Here is a 19,414-nt window from a genome sequence, read left to right as displayed (position 1 = left end):
AAAAAAAACAAAACAAAACAAAACAAAAAACAAAACACAAGAAACAAAAACAAAAACAAAAACAAATGTAAAATTAGAAACAACCGCAATGGTCCTGTTTTTATTGTGGTATTTGCAATGAAAAATTGCAGATTTCACCGTATGCGTCCATTATGATTATGTCTCTCTGGCAATCTAGATGAATAAGTTTCTAATTATCTCTTTCCTTTTCTGTAGCTTTCGGTACGTAGAATTATTCTATCAACTGCCATGGCATATTTTGGTATACACTACCTGTCAGGGCCTGGCCGAGTTTTGAAGACGTTTTCACTTGGTTATTTTATGACGCTAACAAAGAAACTTACGTCACATTACGTCGCCGAGTTCGTATATGTAGTCAGTGTTTCCCTTTTTACCCCTTGACCTTAAAGGACGCTCGTCTATGGAAACGCAAGTAACCTAATCGCAATTCTGTTTCCCGATTGGCCAAATACTGCTAACTTGGCGGCGTTCGAAAAAAAACTGTATCGAAAATTTGAAATTGCATGCTATGTGGTATTTTTTTGAAAGAAATGTAGAGACTTAGAAGTAAAAAGAATAAAATTTTATTGCATCGGCTATCTTTTTTTTAAAGATAGTACTTGTTTCAACTTGTATACACCTACCATCCTACCATGTTTCCACAAATCTGGCAAAATTGGGTATTCACTCGATCGTCTAATTTAAATTCGGTTACTGGCAGTTTGCTGTAAGCATTCTTAAGAGCAAAAGGTTAGATTTATCTTGAATTCAATAGAATGTCTAAAAAAATGTACGACACTAATGCATGCTTTCAATAAATACTTTTGTTACTGGAAATTTACTCCTCATTCGATCCTCGCTTTTTAGCGAAAAATTAACGAAAACGTCGAGATCAAATGAATGCTACTTCAGAAAAAAAATCGATTTGTTTAGGAAAGGTACATTTATGAAAGATGAATAGATGTATGAAAGGGAACATTTAAAAATGCTTGTATTAAGTTTTGTCTGCTTTTCCACGTAAGATGATATTGCTCTGTAGACAGTATGATCCGGTTTCGCTAATACTGTACCCAGCTTTATTTTGTAAGTATTTACTTACGTCAAAACTAGTTCACTTTTAATTGTAACGTTTTTATTTTTTCAGTTCACTTGCTATGTATATCGTAGACTGTACATGAGGCCTAAAAGAATACCATTGTTTCTACCGATCATTTTTGCATTTACCCTAAAGCTTTTTTGGTCATTTTTCGTCAAACACTTTCGAAAAAATAAAAAGAAATGTCTACCTACAAAAACCCTAGTTTTTAAAAACATGTTAGCGACAACACGCTTTCATGTAAACTTGGGTAATTTGCTGGTTTCCGCTTACACAGATACCTAAAACAAAGCGTTTGGAACATAAATTTCAAATTAATTCAACTACAAGTTACAACAAGTTTCAAAACATAATATTTTTACAAGTGATTGTTTATTGCTCGGAACCATGGTATTGTTTTGGCACATAAAGGGTGCACTTCAGTCTACATTGTGAGCAAATGTAAATTGTTATCTTGCGTGTACCTCGTCTCCTGTCTGAACATACAATACATTCCTTTGATTTCGTTACTCTGGCTAAATTTGGTTTTAATCTACGAACATTTCGATCGACTTTCCCTCGATGCTGTTCCTCCAATAAACTTTCTATCACACCTTCGGTGAATCGAAGTCCTGACATCACAGGGGTATCGGTTGTGTTTTTGGTATAAAGAATATACGAGTTTATAAGAAATCGTTGCAATAGATTAAAAACTACTTTTTTACCACATCTTTACACTCCTTCTATTATTTCCATCAAAACTGGTCACCATATCGTTCAAGTCAACTCCTCCCATGTATTTGTTGTACTCAGTTATGAGTTTTGGTTTGCCATTTTTTTATTTTAGCCGAATGGAATGTGCTTATCAGTCTCACGGGTTTTTTATACCTTCTTTGTATGCCACAATAAGAGTTTTGCCACTTCTGGCGAATACCGATTCGTCAGCGTTGAGAATCGGATCTTTTTTTTATCATACCGGGCATTGGTCTGTTTTTCCGCAGTGTGCCTGTCAGTTAGGTGCGAACGGACAATAGATGTCTCTCCAGATTTAGGGACAAAAAAAAATACTATCACAGTATACATGAAAGTTTTTATGTTCAAGTGAGGAATCTGCCAAAAGATTATGTACGACATCTCTTCCTTGGTGATGCCCTGCAGAGTCATACTGTTTTCCTCTATATTGACCCTTTTGGCAAATTACAGATGGCCATTTGTATGGCTCTTTGGCAGAAAAAAGCAGGTAATTACTGAATAAAGGAAGTCTCTAAATCTTGTACTTTTCAAACTTCAATTTCACAATTTTACAGAAATTAAGTCAATAAATGAAATCGAAATTTGTAGAGGCGTTAGGGAAACCCATGTTTTTACGTCCATCTATTAATAGTGTCGAACTTGTAAACTTCGTGCAATTGAACAACCAACATATCTTTATCGTAGGCCACGGTTCAACATGCAGGTCATCTTATAAAATGTAGTTCTGAATGCCATTGTTTCAATTTACACTATTTCAATGGAGGGACAGTGACGATATGAAAATAGCATATTTCGTCATTACTTTAGCTGTTGGTAAGTCTTTTTCATCATAGAAGTATCATATTTCACTCAATAAACAACATAACTAATGTTGTTAATTTGTTTACACACATTCGTGTTCTCAGCCCGTAATTAATGTTTAACTCAAGGAGGTAGACCTAGGGTAAGGGACACAACTCTTGTAAATTATTCAGATGTATTCAAATATATTCAGCATTTTACATCAATATCATGTAAGCATCAAAGAAACTTGGATTGATTTCAATTTGTTTCAAATGGAAGTTTGAAAGGCTTTAATGAAATGGATTGTGATACAAACATATTACAGATTTCAGGAGTATGTTTCTTGCCTTAGGTCTACCTCCTTAAAATGGTTGAAAAAAAGTTCACCAAGGCCGGCAACAATTTGACCAAAGCAATGATTTTTAGTTGTGGCAGACAATATTTAAAAAATGAAAGCCCTCAGTTGTAAAACAGTTCAAGGAGAACCCTGAATAATATAAGACTATTAGTTATTATAATTATTATCATTGTATTTAAAAATGAGTCAAAAATGTAATTTGTTTTCTTCAAGGATATATCTTTTCGAAGTCAGATTTAAAAACAGAAACATTATGCCGTTATGATCATACCTCAACAATAATTTGTAGAACAGTTTTCATTCCAAGTTACATCAAATGCACTATAAACTGTTTAAAAGACTAATCAAGGGAACCAAGGTAATAGCGGTAATCAAAAGAATGTAATCCAGGGACAGAGACCAGACATGTAAAACAGACATACACAACAAAGAACATAAAGTAACTAAAATCAGACATACAAAGTAATAAAAGCAAATGAGCACCTCGGACTCCACTAAAAACTGGGAGCATGGACCAGGTGCACCGGTAGGGTAATGTAAGTAATCATTTTTTAACTCACGTATTAGGAAATGTGAGAAAAACCTTGTTTTTTCTCTGGTTCAAAACGCAAACTTCCAAAATAGACACACTTAAAGTTCTATGAAACACTTATTATTTCTTTACAAAAAAAAAAAAAAAAAAAAAAATGCGTGAAATATTTGAGACCTAATGTTGATAAATTTTTTCGTGGAGGGAATTGTCAATAATATTATGAAACAAATCAATGCATGGCAGACGTTCTTATTTAGACGGGGTCGATGGATGTCAGAAAATTTTAGAAAAAAGTAGCATCCGTGTCAGCTCTAACACAATGCCATTCGATTGTGCTTGCTCTTCTTGGTATGGTTCTGCATGTGAAAAATTACAGCATAAACTTAAAATTTAAAAAAAAACCAAACAAACAAACAAAAAACAAATGTATTAGATTTATAAAGAGTATAGGTCCAAAAACCGGCATAGATTGAGATATTTTTGACATTTTATTTATTTTAAATGTAAAAGATAGACAGACACAACCCAGGTTGAACCATATGATGATATATTTTATAATAAAATTCCACCGTGAATGAGGGGACATTTTACAACAGTCAGGAATTAACTTTTACCAAGACCTAGAGAATTCAATTTTTGGATACCCCATTCAAAAGTAAGCAAAACTTGCATTTCATTATAATGCTATTAGAAATTGAAATATATTGCGAAATGATTTAACAAATCGATGTTTCTAAAGTGGAATCAATGAATACTTATATGATAGTTTCCAAACAAGATAATGATATTGCTGATTGTAATATAAACTCGATTTAATTATGAATGACCAAATGGGACACCTTTGAAGATTAACCATATGGTTTTCATGCATTATCCCGACTTGATATCAACATATTAGGTTTAGTCAAGTATTTCTCATTGTATTTTGACTTATGTGACATATCATGACGTTATTGGCTATGTGTACTGGATAATTATATATAGTTGAAGCTTTTTAATGATCATTGATTTAATTAGTTACTAATTTATGCTTATAATATGCAAATTGAATTGTTTGTATATATTATTACCGAATCGAATAAAACTATCTAAAATAACGATCTATTTCTAGTCATCCACTTGGCATATTAAGTTTTGTAAACATCTTCAATAGAAGTGAACCAACATAAGGCAAATAAATAGTTTATATATATATAGCTTAATATATTCTGTTAGCTCACAGATTTTCATGAAAGTTAGCAATATAAAAATTGAAATTTTTGGCTACATTTTTATAAATGGTCCAATTGAATGTCACGAATGAACATAAAAGCGTACATAATTGAGGATATGTTTTGGTAGACATTCCTGTGTTTTTACATATTACTTTGTTGCTTCTCGATGGCACACTATGTGATTATTTCAAACTTAAAAAAAATCTACAAATATATCATTAAAAATATCTTTTGCTTTTGTTACTTTGTATGTATGATCTTAGTTACTTGTGTTTTTTGTTGTATACATCTGTTTTCCATGTCTGGTCTTTGTCCCTGTCTTGCGTTCTTTTGATTACCGCTATAACCTTGGTTCCCTTAATTACTCTTTAAAAAGAACTGAAAGTTCTTTTTGATGGCTGCAAACTTGGTCAACTCTTTATTGATGCGCCACGGAAACAATGTAATATGTACGTTACACTGTTGGATGTTAACCCGAATGTTGATAAATCATGTGACTTTGCAGTTTAACAAGTATGGTTGTGTCTGTCCATCATATGGGCCTAGCTTGCTAAAGGACATAATATGCGTGGTTTCTACTGTTTAAAATCTGACAAAAATGTTCCAACAGGTATGAAGTCTAATCAACTGATCAGTCCATACATGTGGTCGAAACTCACTCGATAAGAAAACGGAACCGTTGAATAGGCTCATTCCTAAGGGATATAGGTATGACATTGTTGTCAAATTGATAAGGATAGCATTTTCTCGTATTAACATTGATTCGCTCATAGGTGTTTTACATATATATTAAAACACTTTATTTAAAGCAGTTCTTGGCATGACATGGGTTGTGTTATCATTGAATGACATATAATGTACCGTGATTTTCAACCTCGCACTGGAAGAAATGGGATTGATTTTACATACGATGGAGACATAACTTTTTATGGGTTTAAACTGATCTGGATATGGCATGTCAGCTAACTGCTGCTAGTCCTCAGTTTGTACATTTGTTTAATTTATTTTTAGTTTCTTTGGTTCCAATGCAACATAGGACCTTTTAGAACATTCTTTCACGTTTTTTTTAATTGTGTAATATTTTTCCACATTACTATTTTTATCCCGTTTGGGTTAATGTCTCTTTAAAATACACACAATACCTGTTCTCGCTATACGTCTCATGCAGTATTATTGTTTTCATGTTTTGCCACCTGTTTCGTAGTCAATTTTGTATTTATTTTTTCTTTGGATAAAAAAAAAAATGAAAATGTTCCATTTTCTTTAACCACTCAGTTTTTTTACAGTTCAAAAGACACCTTTATATGTACATGTGCAAAATTCTCCAAATATTTCTTCGCTGTTTTTCGAGTATTTTTGGTTTGTGTATTAGTCTTAAGCGAGTAATCCACCGTTGATTTTTCCTTGGGTAGAGTGGAGTAGAATTACAAAACTTGCAAGTACATGTAAGTATGGTTTATTGTAATTAACACTTAAACATATCACATTACTATTACAATAATGTGCATCCTGGTCCCTGGCCATTATATTAATACGATTTCCTCTCTTGTATTATTCAAGTATCTACCAGCTGAGCATGTTAAATGCCACACCCACCAGAAACACCGATAACCATTAGCTATGCCCCATTTAAAGAGGTGAGTAGAATTAAGAATAAAGAAGACCAAATAATTCCAAACCTAAAATAACCTATTAACATACAGTTCTGTGTAAAATGTTAATAATTTGATGCATTTAAATTGTTTCCATAATATACATTTCGGATTTAAGGTTTCTATGACTGAAAACATCATATCGCGAAATGAAGACCAAATCTAATATATATATCTTCAAACATGACCGGATGGCGAATTAGCCAATCGAGTCGTATATATACAACTGGTTTTTACGTGACTTCAGATAATTCAAATTCTGTTAAATCATGTCATCTGTCTTAAATTGTAAGGTATAATTAGATTATTATAAAGATAAATGATTGTTTAGTTTTCTAGCTATATGTTTGTTTAATAGAACTGGATGGTATATCTGTTTAATTATGTGGAAAGGATGACAGTTATATTTAATTCTTTTGAAAAAAATCTGTTTACATTCCGACATTATTAGCATTAAAAGACAGGTTTATGATAGTATTGTTCTACCTTTTAAGTGTATAAAGAATATTACGTATTTTTCCATTGTTCTATACCAATAATTACATTCTATTGGTTTTAAACAGTGCCAAATAAAATTGTCTATGCTTGGTTTATTGAACCAACACCATCTTATGAGTATGCGTACGTAGCTGATGTTAATCTTGTCTTGTAAACTAGCTACTATAAAGTTCTATTTTGAAATAAAGCATATCACATGGATGATAACCAGGAAACTATGTTTTTCGTCCTTTAACTTTAAGCAAGCAGCATACACGGGAGTGACATTATTTTCAGGGGAACTTGCAAAATAGAAACTCTCCTTTATGATATTATATAATCCTTAAAATAATCCTGATAATAATGTACAACAACCTGGTTCTGTCATTTGGTCATAATTTATATTGTTTATTTATGAGTGTATCGTATATTAATGTTTTTAACCGAAGTATTTTTTTTTTGTTTTTGTTAAGGGATGGTGGAAATATTAAACAATATTAATATTTTTTTATCAATCGATGATGGCTAAAATTTAGAGTAATCCTATTATTTTTATAACAAAGGAAGCCTTCCCCCATCAGTACAAAATGGTCTGTACCTAACAATTGGTACAAGGAACAGAATAAAGGGAAACCTATTAAATTATGAAGACACAATTATCAAAATTTGAAAAAAAGGGGAGAAGTTCTAACCCTTATACCCTACAATGTGTGACATTGCATTAAAAAAAATTGTGGAACAAATCAATCTCTGACAAAGCATTCAAGTGAGTTTGGAACGCGGCAATCTGTGGCACATCATTTCAATAATTGTGAATCAAGGCAATCTGTGACACAGCATTCAAGTGAGTGTGGAATACATCAATCTGTAACACAGCATTTCAGTGGGTGTGGAACACGGTAATTTGTGACAGCATTCTAGTGAGTGTCATTTAAGGCAATCTGTGACATAGCAGTCAACTGATTGTGAAACATGGGAATTTGTAACACATAATTCCAGTGAGTGTGGAGCACGGTAATTTGTGACAAAGCATTCTAGTGAGTGCAATATAAGGCAATCTGTGACAAAGAACACGGCAATGTGTGATACTTTATTCAAATATTTGTGGATCAAAGCAATCTGTGAGAAAGCATTCAAGTGAGTGTGGAACATAGCAATCTGTAAAATATCATTCCAGTTAGTGAGGACACGGTTATTTGTGATAGCATTCCAATAATTGTGGAACAAGAAAATTCAAGTATGAATGCCTAAAATATGAGTTCTTCAATGTCCCTACGCTATGAATGAGAAACATGTTTGACAGAGACTAGTTTCTTGGGGTAGGGGATATATTTTTGAAACGTCACTTTTGAAAATTAGTTTTTCGTGGTTCATTCATGTAGGAAATTGAATTAACTATCGAATGATACCAAATTTGAGACGTTTTAGTAAAGTAATAACTCGTAGAGTCGCATTTTATGTCTTTTGACCTAAAAATTGGAAATATCTTTTTTTGCATTTCTTGATATATTCTGACTACGGAAATCGTAAAACTGGAACATTGGGCTACATGATAATACTGTTCAAATTAATTTTTGTCTCATTGAGATATAAACAGTAGCCAAAAATACAAACATGATTCAGTTTATTTTGTGTCGACAAAAAGATTCGTACATAGGAGATATAAAGGCACATGAAAATCATATTTTTATTGATGAGTAGAAAGGGTGCACGGGGGTATCTCAGCCCATGTACTAATAGTTTTCCTATAACAAATTAATCTAAAGTCTGCTTAAAGTCCAAACAATGGGATATATAGACAATTGATCTCAATAGATTAAACTATTCAATATAAGGGTAACGTTAAAAGACGTTTTATCTATTCCATTTGACATTGTAAATTTTCTTACGTTTAAACTAACAATGAGTTATGTGATAATTTAAATGTTGTAATTGGAAAATACCACATGAACATGAATTCATAACAGACACGACAGGTCTTCGATTCTACCAGTAAGTTTTGTTTTATTTGTTTACATTGCTCATGTAACCTATAATATGATTTAACAATTGGCCAAAACCCTTACACTATTGATATGTAAATGTACAACAAAGCAAACACAGACAGAACGAAAGAAGAAAACATAAAGAGATGATCTTAATAGTGCAATGAATCTTGTTGTTTGATTTAGCTCCATTCTTGGACACTGAAAAGTCTGATCCACAATTATGTACTAAAACAGTAGGAGAATAAATTTACTTTACACTTTACTTAAAATATTATCTAATTTTATGCAACGACCACTTTATTTCATTTATGAACACGTGATTTCATTCAATCCAAAATCCCCCTTTTTTGTTTACTTGAATTATTGATTATCAAATTTTCATTTTTCGAATTATGTTTCACCAATTTTATTAATGGTTGCTTTATTTACATAATGATAGATTTTTTTTGAATTACATGATATTACAATAGTTTAAATCTCTTCGGTTTTTTTTTTTAATTGCTGATACACATTTGTGATTGAGTCGGACAGTTTCACTGTTTTTATTAGACATTTGTCGGATTTTAATCACTAGCTGAATGAAAGGTTTCAATGGCAGAACAAGAAATGCTTACACGTTTATGCGTGAACTTGTGGATTTATACTACTATACTATACTATACCAGTTTCGTCTTGTATTTCATTGTCTTGAAATTTTACTTGTTTTCTACTTTATTTGGTTCGCTTTATATGTAGATTTATCGGTTGTACTGAATTGTCCTATTATTAAAGCTTCGGAATTTTTGCCGAAAGAAGTTCGAGACAAATGTCATAAAAGTCTAATGTTCTGTTTGTATGTCGTTTTCTGTACCACCGTCTACACCTATATCTACACCTTCCTTTACTCTTATGAGGCTGACTTTATAGCTGATTTGATCCGAAAGACGGAATATCGTTTAGCTAGATCATTTAATCTCAGTTTCCGCTATAAAGATGACGTATTATCTTTAAACAATCCTAATTTTGGGGATTTGATACATCGCATCTATCCCAAAGAACTTGAGATAAAGGATACTACAGACACTGTGAAATCAGCTTCTTATCTTGACTAACACTTAGAAATCGATGGAAAAGGTAAACTACTGATCAAACTTTACGACAAACGTGATGACTTTTATTTAGAATGTCAATTTTCCTTTCATCTGTAGCAACATTTCTTCAGCACCTTCGTATGATGTGTTCATATAATTGGCCCGGATATTTTTTAATATTCGATGTACTCTGTCATTTTCGGATTTTGTATTTACTGTACTGGTTTCTTATCTACAGGTTTTATTTGATTGGTTTCTTATTGTGTAACATCCTATTGCAGATATTAATTCACTATAAACAATCGCGGACACCAGCCTTTGTATCAATTATACAAGTTGAGCCAGATCTTCATTCCCACGTAGGCACGCCACCCAAAATCGGACAAATTATTACAACACCGAGTTGTTTTGTCACTCTATCTTGTAAGCATAACTTTGATTATTCTATAATCTAGAGAAATAATTCATATTGGTACTAATGCTCGATCTACCGAAAAAAGACATTATTACAATAACCTGGTATTTGATCCGCAATATATTCACGCTTTGGTAAAGCAATGAATTCTTATGTGATTGCGTGATGACAAAGAATATTTATGATAATGATTATAAGAACACCATCAAATGAAGTAATATTATACTATGTTGATTCTTTATTAGTACAGATATCTAGAGTTACAAAAGTTTACTGAAAGGGAATGCAGGAAACGCTCTTTTTGTCCTTTGGAAAGTACTGCTCTTAACTTTTGGTGAACTTGCTTGATCTATTTAGGATAATGTTTCATCATTTCTATTTGTTTCTGTATTTACATCATGATACAGTGTAATCGTCAACAATTTTATTGCTCCACTGTTTTAAAAGGGACCGTCTGTAACTAAAGTCGGGAAACTACATTTGCAACACCACTGCTTGATAAATATCACTTGCAATATGTGACGGTTACATCTGGCGGAGCTAGACATGCTGACATTACCGTAGCATTATATCTTATTCTGTTATTCCCATTTGTTTTTTTTTGTCTTTGCTTTTTGTTTTTTTTGTTTGTTTTGTTTGTTTGTTTTTTTTTGTGTTTGCTTTTGTATTTGTTTTTGTTTATTTGTTTTTGTGTTTGTGTGTGCGTTTGTGTACTATGGCTATATTTTGAGATTCAAATGTTTATATGGGATTTAGGGAGACAATTGTTTGATGCCTTATATAAAAGAAAGAAATTTGCCGAACACAGAAATATTCAAAATAATGTCACATAAATATCTATAAGCTTTCTGCTTTCATTATGTATATATATTCTGCATATTTCTCTATCAAGCATATAATTGAGTCCATCATATATTTTGCCTAAAAGAGAACCTCTACCGGAAAAATATATGTTTGACTTTTTTTTTTATAACAACACGATATTTTCATTATGGTAAACATATCTGACGTTCAAGGTTTACATATATCGCCATTTGCAATGAATTAGTTGAATAAATTGATAAAAACTGCGTCATGATTTCTATCTGAAATAAAGCCAATGTCTTTTGTTTCCTGTACCCTTTTTTAAAAACGGCCATGTTTAAAAATGCAGGTATAAGCAATATTTTTTTTTTGGCTACATAACAAATCAATTAATATCCAATCAAAGAGTTCGACTTTAATTTGTATTTCAATACATTTAAATATTCACAATTGAAGATGTCAAAACGGATCATTTATCTCTTTAATTACCTTTTTAAAAGCGTCTGGCGATTAATATAAGTCGACTATATATTATATCTAATAAGGAGACTTATAACCACACGTATTACATTGACAAATAGCCCACTGTAAAAAGTGCAATACTGCCCCAAATGTGGATATACATACAAGCATGAGTTCGTACTACATGCAAAAGCATTAAATTTCCCCTTGGGTTAGGGCAATTGATATTTAATGAAAGGCGTCTATTTTTACCTTTTGGTTCATAGTATGATAAACATCTGTTTTGGAAAAGGAGAAGAATAAAAGAGATAACGATAGACATCAGATTAATGCTACACATTTGTCCACGGTGGTATAACTACAAAGATCTAACCTTCAGTCTAGATGTAGTTTTTTATATTGTCTTATCACACCGTACATTCATTTTTTAATCAATTTAAATGCAAGATGAAACACTACTTATTAAATTTCAATATTTCTATCCTGATTGAAGCCAAAAGACATGTAGATAGACAAAATGCATATTTCAAAGATAATACATGATATTTTCACTTAGATTTAACGTTTCACCTAATTGACAACCTGTCGAACTTCACGCTTTCCGGATTTTACTCACTCACGTACATAATCATGTTGCAAACGATATTGTTGAGAAAATTGGTACTTTTGCAACATTATACAATCATCATTAAGTAACTTACCCATCTTTATTAAAGGTGGAGATGGCAGTGGTCAACTTAATGGACTAGCGCACATAACTAAAGAGCATAAAAAGGGTTCTTAAAAGTGTTTTCAAATTAAAAAAACAAGATAATACGCGTGCTAAGCTCGCTTTATAATGAATAGAAATTCGGTCTATTTTGTTTCCATACTGACCACTTGAGAAACGTTTGACAAGGCAAAAACACTACATCTCTATGTATTATTGAATCTTTGACATGTAGTAAAACACATGCTTAACAAAACTTTTCAAAGACCTACATGTTATTTAATGATCGGAACTGCTCGGACATTATATATTCAAAGGGAACCTAAAAAAGGCTTCGCTTAATTTTAAGGCAAATACCTTTTTCATATTGTTTATAGTTCAATACAACATAGAGGGTCGACAAATGATTTTGTTATAGATTCTAGCTCTTTTGATTACAATGCTACTAACGAGTCGTTACTCTTTGAAACATGTGTACATCATACCGACGTTTACAATATTAATATGAGTGCATTATATATTTGTATTCTAAAATAACTTTGAGTAAAGCGGTGTAAAAAGTGAAACGTAATAACAACAAAATCAGACGAAACAAGTTGTCACTACTGTTGATTGAAACATACCTGGTGCATTTATCTCCTTTTTGTTCGCAGGACTGAAGCTGTTTTTTTTTGTTTATTTTTTGTAACAAACGAGGTCTTTGATTGCAAGTTCTGGACACAAGACTAATTCAAGCTAACGTGAACGTTTTTGAATTCTAGTATAGTCTGCATATTTCTCTAAACCAAGGCCAGCGTCTTCCTGTTATTATTGACGTGTGCCATCACTGCAAATTATAAATGTCATAAAGCATATTTACTTCCGGCTTTAAATGACATCATGAAGCTCCATGTAGTTAGCCATTAAAATTTTCTCAAAAGGCAAGCTTAAATGAGGATTAATAAATCCCTTCTAATGAATGTGCCAACTATATCACACAAAATGATGTTTGCAGGAGCTTCTCTTTTGCGTGAGTTGATCGCCAAAATGCATTCTGGGTTCTTTGGTTTTTGGACAAACCATTTAAACGTAAACAACATCTCCTAGCAACCCGATCACTGTAAACATGGCCGACTCTTGACAATGTAAATATTGGGACCGAAAATTAAAATCTCACCGGAATTGAACGATTCAATGTTTAGGGAGAGGCTATTTGGCTAAACGAATGAGCAAGTCATTTAGACAATTTAAACGACGGTAGGTGTCAATAAAGTCGCAAATTCAAATTTTAACAGTATCTTATTTATGTAACGCCGAGTATAGTATTTCGAACGGTCTGTGTACCTAGTACCAATTTCAATGTACATTGTACCATGTTTTATGTTCATACTGTGTATTATGTCCAATCCACGTACCTTGTCTATTCCATGTACCATGTCAAGTCAATGTACAGTGTTCATTGTAAATTCCGTGCTCCAATTTCTGTAATTATATCATAAGCCCAAACATAGTTCATTTACCTGTATCAGGCATTTATGTTAAGAGAGTTTAAGTTTTGAAATATTTTAATAAATTCATTCTGATCCACATATTCAGTCTTGTAAACTGAACTAATCATAAGGAGCTGTCAGTAATGTATACGATTTGTCGAGTTTCATGTACTAGATTTTCACGGTCCATTTCGGATAATCGCACTATAATCGCTCCTAGAATCATAATCCCTGTATAATAAGCTGCGTGCATTTTTACATTTACCGGAATGAGGTCGGTTTGTTTCAGTCCAATTTTGTGAAGCACTTTGATTCCAGCGAGCCAACTCTGACAGCCCGTGTCTGCCATTGCAGGGATGACGACGTGTCTCTGTTGAGAGGTTACGAAGTTAAATCCTAGCTGGTTATAATCATCCTCAACGACTTTAACAGTAATATAAATGAATGGCTGTGGTTGTGAAGGACGTTTTTCCCATGTATTTGACATTTGAGAATATAGATGATGGTCAAGGTGTATTATCTTCTTTCCTTGTTGTGAAACAGTTGCGGCACACAGTAATAATTCAAATACTACACTTTCACTTTCCTCACTATGTTTTGTCTTAACTTTTTGACGACAAACAAATTCAAAGTGGTTGTCGCGGTCACAATTGTTGCAACGGTGTCCGTATGCTGAACACTCTTTTTTCCTGATCTTAGGTGAGGCATTCTTGCCATGTCTTTTTTCCCCACAGCAGCCACATAAGTCGAACTTATTTTCAGCTTTGTTTTGGTATCCTTGGTCATATTACCAATTTTCCTCCTGCGATATGTGCTCGAGTGGCTCCTGCTCCCTGAGTTTTAAGAAGACATGATGCTGAGCGTTTGCCAGATTCCTTTGCTTGGACAAAATTGAAGACTTGTTCAAGCGTCATATCCTGGTTTTTATCCCCCAAGAGCTCTAATTGTATGTCTAGGTCACTTAGTCCATGAGTTAGTACGTCTCGTAAAATGGCTTCAGTGTAGTCAACATCAAGATCACATCTGGGCATGGCATTGTGAATTTATATATATCCCTGCCTGACCTCGAAGTATTGCACCAAATTATCAAACTGTCTCATTGCAATCCTGAGTCATGTCATGGAGAGCTACACGTGCAACCATCGTATTTTCTTCTCTCACAGCTAGTGTAGGCGTGGCTGTAAGGAGTCTTGTTCAGGTTTATCGACAAGTGAACCACCAGTAGATCTTGTGAGGTCTCGACGCAACGATTCATCACAACATTCAAGAAGCTGAATGACGAGAAAGGAAATAAGTTCAATCTTCACTAGAACCCGCTGCAGAAACAGTTGGTCTTCTGAACTTTTCAACTTTTGCTGATATGTTGTGTACTGTTGCGTGAGCTTTGAGTAAAGCTGCAATTACAACGGCATCGAGATCGGCTATCTCATACTAGCAATCTGATACCGGGCACTGAACTACAGGCATGTTTATAGTTGAAAGTGTTCTGTAAGTAAGTAAGCGTGGTAGTAAGATATCTCCATCATAAATGAGTATAACACTGTTTTCTCATTTCTTTATATTGACATCAGAAATGATGGAGATTTGAATTAATACAAAAGCGAATTAACAATAACCATACTGATATTCCTCTAGTCTAATAATTATATTCATAATCTAAATTGAAAATGATGACTTTTTTGTCTAAAATTAACTTTTAAGATCATTAGTAACGACAATAAACAACATGATTCACTTTTCCTCCTCAGCTAAACAAGAGCGCGACTTCTATTGTTCTCGTCGCGGTAGGTTTCTCCCTGCATATATTGCATATCGAGTTTCCTTTACAACCTAACTTTGAAATACATGTAGCTATCTGTTATGTGTATGGTAAGAACATAACAAGATAAGAATTCAATTGCATTGGCAAAACCGTTCTGCAGTAAAAAACTGTGCCTAAAGCAAGAGTTATCGAATTATTTTGCAGATCAAGGGTATCTCAAAGATTCATGTTATCCTATTCTAAGACGATTAAAGCTGCATTAACTGCCAAATTCGTTTAGATTTGATTCTACTGAATGTTGCTGATTCAATAAAATAAATTTGTAGTAATCCAACTGAAGCAATAAATGTCGATAATACCTACAGAATAGTATGAAAACACCGTTTTGTTAATCAGAGAAGATCGATAGCTCTGGTCTAATTATTTTTCGACATTACTTCCGGAGATTGCCGACAGGACATACACCTGGGTTAAAAATACTTTAACCTTTGCAAAAAAATAACAATAACTGATAGAGAGGTAAGCACGTGTTTGTTTTCTATTCATTTCATCTTTTTCTTGATCAGTTTTCAAAGAAATGATGACCATATTTGGGCCACATTATATCACATTAACGTAAATTTCAAAAGAATCTTTGCGTTATATTCGATGTTTTTTTCTTTTACGGCTTGAGTCTGTCGGTTGTTCTTGCCGTTGAATAACCACTTTGGCTTTGGAATCAGATTTGTTACTAAAAAAGCGACCATTACAGCACATGCGCGGATTAAGGTCACGAGAAGTTAAATGAATACGAGTTTATCTAGGTCGATTTTTTGTCTTGCAAGACAATAAATATATAGACAGCTATTTTATGTAATTAAAGCATTTTATTTGTGGATATCAAATAAAATTATACAGGAAAAGTACAATTGATAAGAAATAATTCAAAGTTTAGGCATATTTCGACAGAAACAAAAAGTTACAAAAATCACAGTTAATACAGCTTTAAGTTTCCCTTTTAAATGTCAACTACATGTACGGACTGTGTTATTGTTGCCATATGTGCTTTGTATCGATGAAACATACATGGTAAGTGATTTTGGGCATGTCCAATGTCTATTTTCTGTTTCAAATGACTTAGCCATTTTTCACTATATCCACAAAAATATCGTTAAAAAACAAGAAAATTTATGAGTGATTACACATTAGTGATACCCCCATTTCAATCAGGATATGAGGAAAATAAACAAAGTCCTTGGTAAGCAGTAAGTTATTGCTGATTTATTTCCAAAATATATCCATCCATACAACATACATATTACTGTACCTACAGGAAGAATGTGTTAAATTTCAAGCCACTGTGATGATCTAGTAGCTGAGAAAACTATGGAGGAAAAATTGTTATGGTAACGTGGACAAGGGTAAAACAGTACACCCTCCTCTTACGTGATTTGACGACAAAACTTTTTAAGTGTACAAAAAGAATTCACATTGACGCAAACAGGCTCCCCCCCACAAAAAAAAAACAAAACAAAAAAACGAACAAACAAACAAACAAACAAACAAAACGCACTATCTTGTTGCAACATGGATAATACTGATTCAGGGGTAGCGCTGGGCTTCGCCAATGTCGCAATTTGCGATTTTTTATTTTATTTAAGGTTTGTGTATTAAAATGGACAGGAAGTTTATCATCAACAGGTACTTTCTCTAAGTAAACAATTGTGTTGACACCTGGTCAGAGTTAATTTACCGTGTTATCGTGACCAATTTACGACTGAAGACAATTAAAGGTAATTAGACCAGGTGACCGTGACTGACAATTTATTCCTTTCTTTATTTATACTCATCACCATATTGCATAAGTAGCATAAGTACAGATATAGTATGCATAATATGTACAATATATACAATATTTACAACATAGTGTATGTGTGTAGCCAGGAGGGCACACATTTTAAATAATAACACGTATTAACTTACATATTTGGACCAATTGATTTTTGTTATGTGTAGACATCAATTAATTAAACAATAAAACATTTGGCCTAGTAGAAAATTTTCTATGGATAAACTTTTTTCGATGCTCTAGAAAAAAAAGAAACATGTCATCATACCATGACATTCATCACCTACATCTTTAACTTCACATAGTGTACATAATCTGTTTTCTCTTAAAATGTTGTTCCATCGACCTTGTTTTATAGGCTGTCTGTGATTAGTGGTCCGAAATTTGCAAAATAAAAAATTATCTTTATCTTCCAAAATATCAAAGTATTTCTCAAATACAAGATCTCTCTTTTCTATAATTTACATATTTAGCACTTTTATGAACCATATCATTCCACTCTTGATGAAATAATCTAATAAACATGTTTTAACCACCGCCTTTAACCAAGTATAACTACCAAAAGTCTGAGTAATCCATACATAAGAAAGACCACACTCATCGAGTACCTTTTTAACATAAAGAAGCCATGGAAATGAAATATCACGGTTTGATTGTATCTTGTACAATAAAATAAACATTACATACGAATATTTCGTTTCCTTTCCAGAAACAAGTTTAGTCCAGTATGTTACCATTCTATGTTTTACATCTAAAAGTAATGGATGGCGACCCAATTCACCATAAACCACAACATCTGGAGTTGAAGACTTTAAACGTAGCAAACATTTGCAAAATTTTAGATGAACCTTTTCTATTAGTTCAGTATTTCCGAAGCCCCAAACTTCTGAACCATATAGCAATATAGGTTTTACAACCTTATCAGACAGATCTAGTTGACAAGAAATCGATAGGATATTGTGTCTACCTCTCTTCAGTATCTCATACATAGCCTTCATTCCATTTTCTGCCTGTGATTGTATTGCTTTCGCAAATTTTCCACTCTTTGAAAGGAGAACACCTAAATAATTGAAATCTTTGATAATATCGATATTTTGGTTATTGAAATTAAATGTTAGATTGTTGGGCAATCTACCATTACAATAACAAAGAATCTTAGTCTTGTTAACATTAAGTCTCCAAGTTTCAAAGTACTGAGGAAAAATACCTAATTGATTCTGTAGGTCCTCTGGCGTTTCAGTCATCAGAGTTGAGTCATCTGCATATAATAAAATAAACATTCTCATATATAAATTTAGCTAATTTTCTATCTCATCATATATTGTTGACAACCCTGGTGCATCATGTCTACCAATAAAATCTTCTACATCATTAAGAAAAAGAACAAACAATGTCTGACTCCCATTTCACGTTGGGAATATTCAGATGCACCTTTGTTATAAATAATATTGGACTTAGTATTCTTATACATATTTTGAATAACATCTAACATTTTACCATTTATACTATTAAGAATACATTTATACTAGACCGTTTCCCCAAACTTTATTGAACGCCTTCTCAAAATCAATAAATCCGCAATATAATTTTTGTCTTCAGAATTTCGAAAAATGAACATCAAGTAATTATGTTATCATTGATAGAATATTTTTTCTAAAGCCTGTCTGGCTCTCGTTCAATATCTGAAAAAAGTGTTTAGGCGTTCGCTTAGTATAGCTGTAAACATTGTACCCAAGCAGCTTACAATCGTAATGGGTCTGAAAAAATTAGAGTCATTGCCATCTCCCTTATTCTTATATATTGGAATAATCTTACCAGTTAACCAGGTCTCTGGCATAGTACCTGTATCAAAAATCAGGTTAAATAACTTTTCATAAATATCTACAAATTTCAATGAAGTGCTTTCATTAACAATACCATCTTCACCACAAGCTTTGTTATTTTTTAGCTTTTTAATACATTTCATAATTTCCCCCTTTTCTATATATTGATTTAAATCGTAACTAATCTGAATTAATTCATCATTCTGATTATTTGCAAACGAGGGAGTGGAATCCTCATTA

At 32.7% G+C, this 19,414-nt stretch overlaps 1 protein-coding gene across 6 annotated transcripts in view; it reads left to right on the top strand.

Annotated features, from left to right (window-relative positions):
• The first annotated feature begins 2,512 nt into the window (after positions 1–2,512).
• LOC148599658 (uncharacterized) overlaps positions 2,513–19,414 on the top strand; it is a 30,516-nt gene continuing 13,614 nt past the window's right edge. Inside the window, exons 1-3 of one of the 6 annotated variants that reach the window (XR_015917981.1) lie at positions 2,513–2,641; positions 6,276–6,352; positions 7,408–8,518. The gene's annotated coding sequence lies outside the window, so the exon portion shown is untranslated. Of the gene's footprint in view, positions 2,642–4,011; positions 4,157–5,325; positions 5,424–6,275; positions 6,353–7,407; positions 8,519–8,705; positions 8,837–19,414 lie in introns of those variants that run through there. The other 5 variants (XM_088558536.1, XM_088558534.1, XM_088558535.1 and 2 more) reach the window with 5 other exon arrangements.

This window comes from Perna viridis, chromosome 13, assembly GCF_037379345.1.
Source record: "Perna viridis isolate PV_CMFRI_1.1 ecotype Kerala chromosome 13, ASM3737934v1, whole genome shotgun sequence".
Classification (NCBI taxonomy): Eukaryota; Metazoa; Mollusca; class Bivalvia; order Mytilida; family Mytilidae; genus Perna; species Perna viridis.
This window is presented reverse-complemented; position numbering and strand designations above follow the sequence as displayed.